The 13690-nt window shown below is 39.0% G+C and overlaps 1 pseudogene across 1 annotated transcript in view; it reads left to right on the top strand.

Moving 5' to 3' along the window:
* The first annotated feature begins 264 nt into the window (after positions 1-264).
* The window catches only part of LOC148009087 (adenylosuccinate synthetase, chloroplastic-like), a 45780-nt pseudogene continuing 32354 nt past the window's right edge, over positions 265-13690 (top strand). The window contains exon 1 of the transcript XR_015689876.1: positions 265-689. The product of XR_015689876.1 is annotated as an adenylosuccinate synthetase, chloroplastic-like (transcript). The remainder of the gene's footprint in view (positions 690-13690) is intronic.

The raw sequence follows: 13690 nt of genomic DNA, 5'->3' as shown, positions 1-13690 counted from the left end.
ATTACATATTTGACAAGTGCCTGTCCGTGAAGAAGGTTGCCATTCGTGGAGCACACTACATGGAGAAGGCCGCCATAGAGCACTAAATGAAATTGTTGAAATTGTGGACTAATAGCCCACAAAAGGACTAAATGAAGTGAAGGCAAAAGTAAAAAATGAGAACAAAAAAAAATGCGAAATGAAAGCAAAAACAAAAAAACGGGTTGAAGGAAAAAATGAGAAAAAAACGAGAACGAAAAAGCAGGTTGAGGGAAAAAAAGGAGAAAAAACATAAAGAAAATATGATGTCAAGCTGACCAAGTTTGTGCAGCATTCTAGCTATGGCTGCTGCCTCTATGATGAGCGAGAGTGAGGTTATCCGGTCCTCTGCGTGTGCTCCCGCCTCCCAATGCTTCTTTGAGGCCACGCAGCTCAAAGCTGCAGCTGCAGGCTGCCCTTGTCGTAGGCCTTGCGACGTCGATCGGAAGCTTCTGACAAAGCCCCTGTGGCAGCACAGAAGGAAGGCTCCTGCGGTCCATGCCAGCACCACCAGCTCCCAGGCCCTGGTGGAGGAGAAGCGGACTGTTGTCGACCCGTACAAATCTCTGAGTCAAGTCTGTGCCGTGCTTGGAACCCAGTGGGGTGATGAAGGAAAGGGCAAACTTGTCGACATTCTTGCAGAGCGGTATGACGTTGTTGCTAGGTGTCAGGTATGTGAAGCTCTTCTTTACTGCCATCTAAATTTGCTGGATTTTGTTGTTACTCAGTCAATTTGTGGTTCTTTATGCTTTGGAATCAAGGCTCGGTTTTTACGAACATCAAATAACGTTTTGTGAATTCAGCTAACTCATTTACCACAGCCATAAACAACATCCACAAGAACACGGCAGGCAAATAGATTGACTTGTGGAGGTCTCTTCAAGGACAATTGTTGCATACTCCTAGTAATGGTGGCATTGTCAGATTTGAGTTACTTGTGTGAGCTATTTGCGATAGTTTCTGTGCTTTGATTAGCATTTGTCCTCGAGACTATTGGTTTCAACAGTAGTCAGGTTGTTTAGGCGCTGCAAGGTTTACTACTTTTTTATGAGCTCAAGAATGGTCTGCTGAATTTGTATCACAACAGGAGCATTAGGATTATCTTCACCATGGATATTTGAAGCCTCATTTGGTTGAGAAACAATATATTCAAAGAAATGGAGATAAAATCCTTTTCCCTAAGATTTGAATACATCCATAGAATAATAAGAAGCATTTTTAAAAGATTTGAGCTAGGACAAATTGGAGTGAGAAAAAGAGAATAAACATTTTTTGAAAACACTTGTAGACCATGAGTTTCAAGTGTGTCAACATCATTGATCTTTTGAGATTGCATGGTCTTATTGTTGGCAATGTGAATTGACTTTTGGTATGATGGTATCCCTTCTTGTTCACCATGGATGACTAGTGGCTGGTTGCTTTGTTGCCCACTAGAATTTTGGAAACTTGTGGGGTGGATAAGTTTGCTTCTTCAAATGTGGATACCTCAAGTTTAGAATTGTTGTCATTAGAATTAGGCCTGGAATTCTTTTGATTGTTATTGAAGTTGGCATGTCAAGTCGATACCTTTCTCCTTTTACTTGGAAATAGGTTGGCCACCAAAATTGGACTTTGAGAGAAGAAGTTTGTCTTTGAAATCATCCCTTGCTCAGGGTAGGATTTATCAATGGCAACAAGCCACTGTTAATTGCAAGTACTTCAAACTCATCTCTTGACCATGACATGGTGGTGTGCTTTGAGAAATGAACTCATCTAGCTTTTGGAGACATTATCACTTCAATTTGAACATTGTTTGATATGCATTTGATTCATTGGAAGTCTTCTCATATCTTTCTTTGATGGCCTTTCAAAGATGCTTCAACTTATCATAGACAACAAACTGATCGCAATTTTATTATGAAGGGGATTAGTGGTGTTTCCCCATGTTATATATATATCTATATTATACACCAAGCCTAATTCACACATCAAATGTTTTTTCATATTTTCTCAAGGAAAATCAAAGAAATGTGTTGCATGTTTCTATGATATCTAACAAATTTTAGTGCTAAGAAGCTATGCAATAAAATACCATGACATCTTTCAATTCACCTTCTTTTTCTTCAAAAAACCACATGCTTTGAGACTTAAATGTTGCCAAGTATGATTATGTTAGCATTTATGACATTTCTACTAGTCATCTCCTCCTTTTAGTCCTAGTTCAAGTTCGACAAATATTTTAGAGCTTCGACATTGTCATTCTAACCTCTACTTTTGAGTTTTACGCTTCATAGGGGCTTTGCCTTGTATGCCACCCTCATTCAAATCAATTTTAGTTCTCTTCATTTTCGTGGTCAATCTCTCTCTCACACACACACACACACACACACACACACACACACACACACACACACACACACACACACACACACACACACACACACACACACGCATGCATGCATGCACGCGCACACACAAACACAAAAAAAAAGAACCATTCTTTACTTTCTCATTCACACTGATAGGGTATCATAACCATGTGTGTTGTGAGATATGCTCTTCTTGCTGCATTTTCATGTCTTACTGGACATGTTTTTCCTCCTTTCTTCCTTGCAATAATTACATCTTTGCTTCTTTTTCCAATCACTTGCATTTGCATCTGATGAAGCCCCATCATTACTCTTTGGCTTACTAGAAGACTTTTGAGCTTTGTCTTTATCTTCATGATTGTTAGCAAAAGCATGTTTTGACTTAAGAGGGGCTTGTTGATTCCAATGACTTTGCTCCCCTTGAAGTAGTGATGTAACCAGCTAATCAAGTGTAATGATTGGCTTTACCCATAGCAATTGATCTCAATGTAGTGGCAAAGCCTTGATAAGAGTCAAGTAGTCCATTTAGCACAGTGGACACAAGCTAACTGTTTGGAGCTATTTCATCAATGTTTGCAAGTTGCTCCAAATCTTTGATTTGTGTCAACTATGCATCAATGTTGTCCCCCTCATCCATCTTTGTTATGTCCCTGGACATTTGGATGGGCACTAGTAGCATTGGTAATAGTGGTCGTGAAGCGACTTAGTGTGAAGGCACTAAGGGCACTTCAGGGTTAGGGCAGCCCAGTCTTGTTTATAGGAGTCAAGGCCCTATTGTGTACATTTATTGTGTGATTATCACTCTTGGACTCTTGGCTTGTTGGTTGACGCATCCGTATACCAGGATGGTGTGGGTTGGTGGTATGGGATGCCAACCCTTGGGATGTGGTTGTGACTCAGAGTGTTGCTAGCTCCTAGGCTCGACGGTGAACCCATTTGGCTCTGATTGGGAGTTGAGTCTAATGTCCCGTCCCTTGGGGATGTTTCATTGGTTCCAGAGCGGCAATCTACAATTGGACGTGAGATCCGATGACATCGTCGTATGATGTTATATTTAGGATATAAAAGCATAAGAAAAGTCGTATCTCAAAGACTATAGTGGTATGCATATGGATGATGGTATAACGGGTTTTCAGAGAAGTTATACCTATTGCAGTGGCTTACTTGTGCATGAACTAACAGGTGTTTTGCTTCTCATGAAGAAGGAAAGTGGCAAGTCATGTTTGGAACCTGGAGAAATTAAAGTCTACTTGTGACTGGGAATCGGGAACTTAGGAGATAAGTAGTAGTAGGCTTAAAGAAGCCTTATGGGTGAATTTTTAAAAGAAAGAAAACATAAGAGGATGTGATATGGAGAAAAAATGGGAGAAGCAAGACGTCACAAACACATGGGAGAGAAGGGAGAAGCTTATGCATGAATAAGCAAGGCTTGAAGAAGAAAAGGGAAGAGTTGTACTTAGGGAAGGCATAGAGCATAAGAAGAAAAGGGAGTTTTTGGAGGAGTGCATGGCCTGATCTCACAGGCAAGAACAAGGCATGCATATTGTCCACAGCAATGAACAACTGCTGTAATAAAATTCAGCCTACTTTTGAGTCATGTACAAGCAGTCTCTTCTCAGGTATGCTTGGTAGAAGCTTTGTGCTTAGTAGGAGTAAAGGAGTGAATTTGAGATTGATTAGGATGGATTTAGAACAGAGTTTTATGCTGTTATAAACAGTATATTATTTCTGTAAATCATTTTCCCTTAATCTCTATAGGGTATTGAACCACTTACAGGAATTGTATTAGTGTATCCTTTGGTTATATGGTTGGAGCATGTAAAGGATTGATCTTGAATGCATCTTGGGTAGTGAAAGGCTCTTTTTTACTGTTGTAAATACACAGAGAAACAGGGCTGAAATCAGAGATTGAAGATATTAGAGGGTTTCCCTTCTTGGTTGATGGTGTTTGACAGTTGCTACATGTATCTTGGGTTTTTTCACGACATATGAAGTTTATGCATTGGATTGAAGCTTATGTACAGGAGAGATTTTGTCATAATTAGGGTATCTTTTGAGCCATCATCTTAGCTAGATTGGGCTATTGCCCCAAACACAAGGCTTGAGTTATTTTCTCAAGTTCATGTACTGTTTTTTATTTGTTGACTAAGGATTCAATCTAAGGCTTCTCTGCTAATTCTTGTGGCCATTCTTGGATCTTAAATTAAGTCTCTTTTCTTTCTTAAATTTTCATCTCTCTATTCTTTGTATCTCTTCTCTTTGAATCCCCATGATTAAAGCCGCCAACTAAATATGCCTGGGCCTTGACAATTGTGCACAAAACCACTTTTGCTCATGGAACTGTGATGGTTCAAGCTTAATAGGTACATCTTTATCTCGTTAAGGGTGGTATGGGACATTGGCGAGAGTGGCATGCTTGGGGGGACATGTGTTGTGGGTGGTAGGTATGAAATCAAAGTGTGTTCTTGTTTTGTACTCATACTCGGATTTTGTATTGCTGTGATGCTTGTGTGCAAGCAATTTCGGCGGTTCTAACAATTGGAGTTTGAGGAGTTGCGACTCCAGGGCTATGGTGGATTGACATTGGAAGTTGAAACTTTGTGGCCCGATTGACATTAATGTCTCTCCACTTGATATTTGATGTTAATGTTATTATTACTTTAATGTTAATGCAACATTAAATATTATTGTCACTTTAATATTTAATGCTTACCTTAATATTAGCATTGATTTTTATCTTAACATTAGGATCAAATGTTAAGATAAACATTGGTGTAAATTAGAGATAAGTAATTCTCTCGTGGAGAGTGAAATGCTTATAAATGCTTCTTTGCAATTGATTGAAAATGTGTGTGTGTGTGTAATTGTTTGGTGTGGGGGGCTATTGGCGGTGTGCAAATGAATAGGAATAGTGGTCTTCCTCTCCCCAACACACACACACACACACACACACACACACACACACACACACACACACATGGACGAGAGTCCCCTCCCAAGTTGGTAGATAGTTGGGGAAGGGACGAATGGGAGTTGCCCCAATCTATATGAGAGTTGGAAAGTTTGCCAAATAGACTGGCAAAGTTGACAAAGTTGGTAGGGGATGTTTGATGTTCAAACGGTCACGTCCTCAGTTTGAGGGAGTTGATCTCCTTTTGGGTTAGAGAACTTGGGGGATAGGCCATACTTTTAATAAGCATGGATAAACTCTCTTTTAGCCACATTTAAATTTTCTTTTTTTGAAAGGAAAGGAGAATCAAATAAATGTTTAAAATCTTTCTTTTCAAAAATATTTTGATTTTAGATCTCTCCGATTGCTCAACTAGAATTGTTCTCCTTTTTGTTAAAAAGAAAAAAGAGAGTCTACTTTCGCATTAAATGCAGTGTTTTTGCTTCTTCTACTCTCATGTCTTACACTTCTTTTTGAGATATGGAAGATTGAAGCTCAGTTGAGAGTACACAGTTGACAGTGGAGAGTGAGAGAGTAAAGACATCACGAATCTCGATGCAATTACCAAGAGTGTAATGAAAGTACAAAGTATAACCCTTAAACCTTAGGGTTGTTAATGTGCGTTCACACCTGAAAGCTGTGAAACATGATAAGTGACCAAACTGTGCAACATAGGCACATAAAATAGAAGATAATATAATTGGGGGAAAAAACCTCTCATAAGAAGAGTAAAAAGTGCCTCGGTGTCCTATCACGGATCACAGACACTCCTTTGTGAGTATAGGCGTAAGTCAAACCCAACAAACCCTCTTGGAGTGAAAAGTGATTAGCATACGAGGATCATCCACCAAAGGAGATCAAATTTAAAAGCATTGCAAAATGCTTCATATTTGTTGCGAGGAAGAGCTTTGGTGAAGATGTCTGCCACATTTGGTTGTAGGACAGTAGACAAGGCTAATATCTCCTGCATGTAGCCTCTCTCTGACAAAGTGATAGTGGATTTCTACGTGTTTTGTGTGTGCATGAAACACTGGTTGTTGTGCCATTGCAATCGCATTCTGACTGTCAATAAACAAAGTAGTAGGCTTTGTGAGAGATACATAAAGATCAGCCAACAAACGTCTTAGCGATACACATTCAACTGTTGTAGTGAAAGCTGCCTTGTATTCAGCTTCACAAGACGATGTAGTAACAGTGGATTGTTTCTTGCTAAGCCAAGAGATGCAAGATGAGCCAAGAAAGAAACAATTTCCACTTGTAGAATGATGTGAATCAAAATCACTAGCCCAATCTGAATCACTGTAAGCATGCAGTTGTAGTTGTCCCCCCATTGGCATAAAGGAGTCCAAGAGTCCTAGTACCTTGCAAGTAAAGAAAAACATGCTTTACAACTTACCAATGTGACATGCGTGGGCTGTGCTTATATATGCTCAAGGCTGAAATTGCAAACTGAATATTTGGCCTTGTGTTGCATAAATAAATGAGATATCCAACTGCTGGAGCATATGTATGAATGTCAAATAAATCACTGTCATTATGCAAAGATAGCTTGGGTCCAGTCTCCATCATTGTGCTGATTGGTTTGTAATCTTGAAAGCCAAATCTCTCAAGGAGTTTACCAATATATCTGGACTGTGACAATCCAATGCCTCTAGCATCATAAATGAATTGAATGCCCAAATAGTAATGCGAATGCCCCAAATCCGACTTTTCAAAAGTTTGCTGCGAATTTTTCTTGAATGCTGAAATCAGATTAGCATGTATCCTTGTGAGTAGAAGATCATCTATATAAAGGCATGACCAATAAGGATCCTCGCTCTTTGCATATGTAAAGAGTAGACTTTGATGGGCTGTTAATGAACCCTTGGCTGAGTAAAAAAGCATCAATTTTGGCATACCAAGCTCGTGGAGCTTGCTTCAAACCATACAAAGCCTTTTTTAGCTTCCATACCAAGTGTTTGGATCCTTCAAATGCAAAACCCATGGGCTGCTAAATATACACTTCTTCCTGAAGTTCCTCATGTAAAAATGTAGTTTTAATGTCAAGCTGATGCACAATCCAACCATAATGGGCAGCCGATACAACCATACACCTGATAGTAGTCATACGGGATGTAGGAGCTAATGTCTCTTCATAATCAATGCCTTTCTTTTGTGGATAGCCTTTTGCCACTAGTCTAGCCTTGTATTTATTAATGGATCCATCTGCTTTTCGTTTCGCTGAACATTTGGTTCATTTACCAAAAGAAATAGGCAGCAGCCCTTCAAACACATCATTTGCAGCGTGATACGTGTCATAATTAGCTAGAGATAATTCTGATTTTTCATAAAAAATCACATCTCTATTGACAAAAACTTTCTTGAAAATAGCATTGTACAATTTGTACCCTTTGCTTTCACTATTGTACTCCACAAATATGCATTTGATAGCTTTATTGTTCAACTTTTGTCTCAATACTTTGGGAATGAGCATATACAAGATACCCAAAAGTAGGGAAGTGACCAACTGAAGGTTCACGGTTGTTCTAAGCCTCAAAAGGCATATATTTTTCAATGCCTTAGTAGGGTACCTATTCAAAATGTGACAAGCACACATAATTGCTTCTATCCAAAATCCATGTGTAATTTTTTAGCTTTCAACATACATCTGGCCATCTCCATGAGTGACCGATTTTTTCTTTCTGTAACCCCATTTTGCTATGGAGTATATGTAGTAGTATATTGATGTGCAATGTCTTTTTGCATCAAAAAATTATTTAGCAAGGAAGATATGTATTCCCCCCCAGGTTCGGAGAGTCTAAATCTGACAGCCAATTTGATTTTCCACAAGTGCAGTAAAAGCCAAAAATGCATCATATACTTTTGACTTTTTTTTCAATGAATAGATCCAACAAAAACGAGTAAAGTCATCAATTGAGGTGACAAAATAATAACATCCACCAATGACTTTGTTTGTATGGGTCCACATACATTTGAATGCACAATCTGTAACCTGGCTATAGCTCTAAAAGCAACATCACGAAGAAAAGAAAATCTATGTATTTTTTCCAAAATGCATCCCTCACAAATATGCTTAGGAGGCCTCTCCAAGAGAGATAAGCCTTGCAATATTTGAGTACATTGCATAAGCATCAAATTGCCATAGTTCAAATGCCCCATACGAGCATGCCACAACTCTGCTTATGATATAGCAGGAGTCATAGTAGATACCAAGTAAACTGATTGGTCAATTGAGTGGCATCTAACTCATAAAGTTTATGACATAATGTGCTAGTAAGTACCAAAGTCAAGAATTTCGTATCCTTGACCATGCATTTATCATTATCAAAAGTGACTTAAATTCCACACTTTGCTAAAGAAGAAATGAATAGCAAGTTCTTTTTTATCCTTGGCACATATAATGCATCTTGCAATGGCAGGAGAGCCATCAATGGCTTTCAAGACAATCTCTCCAATACCTCTAATAGGATAAGATGCATTGTTGGCACATTGCACTGATTTGTTCACAGGAGTTGCAACAACAGAGGTGAACAAATCCCTACAGGATGTAATGTACTTAGAAGCACCACTGTCAAAGAACCAAGTGCCAGTATCCTCTGTAGAGCTGAATGCTCTATCTGCCCAAGAAGTATCATAATTTCAAGTGTCAACAACGAATAATGCGATGTCGTGTCACTACGCAGACACGGTGTGAAAAACTCTGGAATGTATCATCATTCGACTTTCTTATTGATCAAGAGAGTCAATGTGATCTGAGTCATTAGTTCTAGTGTGAATGGCATGGATTATCTAAAAATACTAGATTTTTGGATAATTTTAGCCTATTTTTTGATATTATTTATTGTAAAAATCCGAAAAAGTGAGAAAAGCTTCTAGATTAGGATGGCATGTAAAAAGCAAGTTGCTTTTTCAGCCAATTAAGGGATTTTCATAAAAAAGACAAATTGATAAAATCACGCTCGTCGGGATGGCTATTGATAGACTAAAAATTGCAGTTTGAATTAGAAGAGGAGGAATGAGTGATTTGGAAGATCCGTGACCAGGTGTCCTGGATGTCTTGGGGTTTTACCCTTCTTCTGGAGCCAACGGAGCCGTTAGATTTGGGTTCTGAGTAGTAGAGAAAGAGCTGTTATTTTTGATTCACGTTTTTTGTTCTACGAGGGAGCTCCAGGAGATCTAATGTCTGGAGAGTGCTTTTGAGTAGTGCCAGACAAAGGATTTCAGGTTCTTTCAATACATATTGATTTGATTCATTATTCTTTGTCATTATTGTGTTTACCTCTTGTGTATTCTTTATCTTCTCTTTCATCTCCTATCTTTACTTTCTTCTACCTCTGATCCCCGGTGGATTCAACCATTCGACAAAAACCCCTCTGACATTGGTGAAACCGACGTAAAAGGTTGTCAGAAGAAGGAAAGACAAGATGGGAGAACCTTCGAATACAATCTCCCAGTGATGTTTTGCAAAAGTTGGTGCAAAATATAAATATGCTTATGCGGGTACAACAACAATAATAGGTGATGCAAGCTTCTACTTAAACAGAAAGTGTTGTGATGAATGCTTTGCAAGCAGTTGAGCATGAGATGAAGTTATTCAATGGTAGGAATGTATCTGCATATGTACATACCTATGCTCAAAAGATGGAATTCTTTGGGGTGGCTTAACCTTCATGGAGCTAGTATTTTGTACGTGTTACTGTACATGAATTCAAAGCACGGATTATTGAATTATACTTGCAGGATGTTGATTGGATGGCTTTCAAGAAGACACTCAGGGAAGAATTTTACATTGAAGATACTAGTTTGATTACGCGTAAGACTTTTTAGGAGTGGGTTTTACAACCCAATAAGGGTCTTATGGCTACAGAATTGTTAAGAGAATTTGAAAGTCGATTTGAGCAGTTGGATCTTGCAGAACAACAAGCTCTTGCAAGTCAGAAAATTGAATTGTTTCTATAGGCAGCTAATCCTGAGCTTCACGAGAAGCTTGATGATTTGCTGGAGGATCAGACTACAGAAACAGGTCTTAAAATAGAGTGGAGATATGTCAAGGAAGCTATTACTGCACTTGTGAAGAAGCATAGAAGAAGAGAAAGATTGCATGTCTCTAGCTTGCCCACTGCTATAGGCAAGACAATTGATGTATCTAGTAAGCCATCTACTTCTGTGGCAAACCCTATGGCTGTACTTGCTATTTTTCCCTTTGTTAGGGAAGATATCTTATATGAATTGGTCAAAGGGATGCGGGATCTTCAATTGAAGGTTGCAAAATTGGATGAAAAAGGACAAGAGGATAGGGGACGGGCAGTAGCCCCTAAGACAGGAAAAAGATGTATATGGTGTGATAGTTTGCAGCATGAGAGAAAGGATTGTGCTGTCTATCAGGAGGCCTTGGCACGACAGCTCATCTTTTGGAAAGATGGCAAGATCCATGCATAAGAAACGGGATGGCCTCTTGCTTTGAAGTTTGAAAAGGGAGGTATGCAGAAGTTGTTGGAAGACTTGGCTGTCCGAAATGCTTATGCGGCAATACATGCTTCTACTTTTTGTCTACAGTTAGATAGAATGTATGGGCAAGTGATGGTGGTTCCAAAGGCTGAAATATGGACACATGCTTTACATGCAGTTGAAAAGAGAAAATATCTCATGGAGGGTAAGAAATTTATGACATAACTGGTTGGGAATCGTCGATAGATGCATATTCAGTGGATGCATATTTAGCAAAATGACAAAACACAGATGTATTTGTGGAAGAGAAACAGAAGAGAGATGAAGATAATGCAGGGATATCTAAGGAAGTGACAAAAAGAAATGTGGATTTGTCTAAAGCTACAAATCAGCCACCTCTCGTGTATGTTATGGAAGAGATTGGGCAGGAGCAAAAACAGGATAGCGAGCAAGAGGACAAACAACTGGGATATAAGTTGCAGTCTGATATTGAGACAAGCACAGATGCCTTGGAAGATCCTGTACTGGAAGATTCAGCCATTGCATCTATAGATTTTCTTAATGTATCTGAAGAGATTTAAAAAGATCATGTTTTACTTGATGCAGGGAGTCAAAGGGAGATTGATGACTTGTTTGATGCACATGATTTGTAGGATGAAGTTATTACCTATGAGACAGTTCATGAGCTTGAGGATATGCCTGTATTAGAGGATGTTAGATATGATACTCCACAGTTGGAAACTATTTCAGAAGCTTTATCAAAGGCCTTGATAGACAAATCAAAGATACTTCAAGATATGGATTGTTTCACTATTTTTGGTGATGGTGAGAATGTGTTGAATGCAAGTGAGACTCAGTTTATGTTGGATGAGGAGCAAAAAGATTATCAGAAGCAACTTTCCATGCGATGGACTTTTGAAAGAGCAAGCATGTTGCTATGTATTTGTTGATGGGTGTATTGATAGCATGTATATGGAGATTCAACAACCTCTAATGTATAATATGCATCCAAGGCCTTATGACCCTAGAGGGGGTATTAAGTATGGCTCAAGAGTTGTACAAATGCCGAGTATTTTGATCTATGATCCAGGGGGATGCCTTCTTATATGCATGATAAGCAACGAGTTGATACTATGGGTGTTTGACCTGGGTGGTGCATCGATGGCACATATCGGAGGATGTGCTGGATGTTGTGTCACTAAGCGGACACGGTGTGAAAAAGCATGGAATGCATCGTCATTCGATTTCTTTATTGATCTAGAGTCAATGTGATTTGAGTCATTAATACTAGTGTGAGTTGCATGGATTATCCAAAAATACTAGATTTTTGAATAATTTTAGTCTATTTTTGATATTATTTATTGTAAAAAAAATTCAAAAAAGTTAAAAAAGCTTTTAGATTAGGATGGCATGCAAAAAGCAAGTTGCTTTTTCAGCCAGTTATGGGATTTTCATAAAAAAGACAGATTAACGAAATCGCGCGCGTCGCGATTGCTGTTGACAGGGTGAAAACTGCAGTTTGAACTAGAAGAGGAGATAGAAGTGATTTGGGAGATCCGTGAGTAGGTGTCCTAGGGTTTTACCCCCCTTTCGGAGCCAACGGAGCCATCAGATTTGGGTTCTGAGCAGTAGAGGAGCTGTTATTTTTTGATCCACGTTTTTGTTCTACAAAGAAGCTCTAGGAAATCTAATGCCTAGAGAGTGCTTTTGAGTAGTGCCAGACAAAGAATTCAGGTTCTGTCAATACATATTGATTTGATTCATCGTGCTTTGTCATTATTGTGTTTACCTCGTGTATTCTTTATCTTCTCTTCCATCTCCTATCTCTACTTCCTTCTACCTCTGATCCTCAGTGGATTCAACCTTTCGACAAAAACCCCTCCGACAGCGGACTCTATAGCAGTAGCAATAGAAGGTGCATCTGAAACAGACATCATAGACTCCTCCTTTTTCTCCTTGGCAATACGTTTCTTGCATTCTGTGATGTAATGACCTAGTTTTTTACAATAATGGCACTTGCTCTTCTTGGCTTGCGTGTCTCCTTGCTTCTTGTTCTGTGAAATTCGTGAACTTCCAAAACTTTATGGAGCATTCTTAGATTGATTGCCTTTGCCCTTGTATCTTGCCATTGAAGCATGTTCAGAGGTTGCAAACATCCACCCCACTATTCTTCAATTCCATGTGAACGGCCAAATAAGAGGGTGGCAAAGAATTCAAAGTAGTAGAGATCATTTGAGCATCAGAATAATACTCATGTACATTCATCAACTGCTCATGCAAGTCCTGAATTTTAGTAAGATAATCCTATATAGTATCACCTTCTTCCATCTTCACATTTTCAAGCTCCTTCTTTAAAAAGAAAACAACAAACATATGCTCAAGTGTAAGCCATGCTACTTGTGAAGTACCTACAGACTGAATATGTGGGATTATAGACCGTTGAATTGCCAATGCAATAAGTGACAATGCTTGGGGATCCCCAGTGTCCCAAGCCTTCTATGTAGCTGTTCTTTGGGGTGGTGACTGAACCAGAGCTTGTGGTTGACCACGACCTCCTTGTGGAGGATTAGCAGGAGCCATATCTCTAGGACGAACTTCTTTCCCATTGACATAATCCCAAATATTTTTTCAACAAGTACATTCTTCATCATGAAGGACCATAGAGAATAGTTATTGCCATCCAGTCTATCCTCTTTAGATGCATAAGTGAAGACATCACTCTGTCCTTGATTAGCCATGATAAATGTCGTTCTTCCAGAAGGCGCAAAAGCAATAACCAAAGCTAGCTTAATTTGGAAATCGGCAAATTTCCAGAAATTATAGCAAATGCCAAGCTATAATTAACTAAACTGTGTCACACTTGGCCACTATTGTCTCAATGTACTGAAATTTTTACAGATTTCAGCAAGTAGCACGCTGTCCAATG

Source organism: Lygodium microphyllum, unplaced genomic scaffold, assembly GCF_053477565.2.
Source record: "Lygodium microphyllum isolate KBCC unplaced genomic scaffold, Lygodium_microphyllum_v1.1.10 scaffold_41, whole genome shotgun sequence".
NCBI classification, from domain to species: Eukaryota; Viridiplantae; Streptophyta; class Polypodiopsida; order Schizaeales; family Lygodiaceae; genus Lygodium; species Lygodium microphyllum.
The sequence above is the reverse complement of the archived record's forward strand: the minus strand, read 5'-3'. Positions and strand labels throughout refer to the sequence as shown.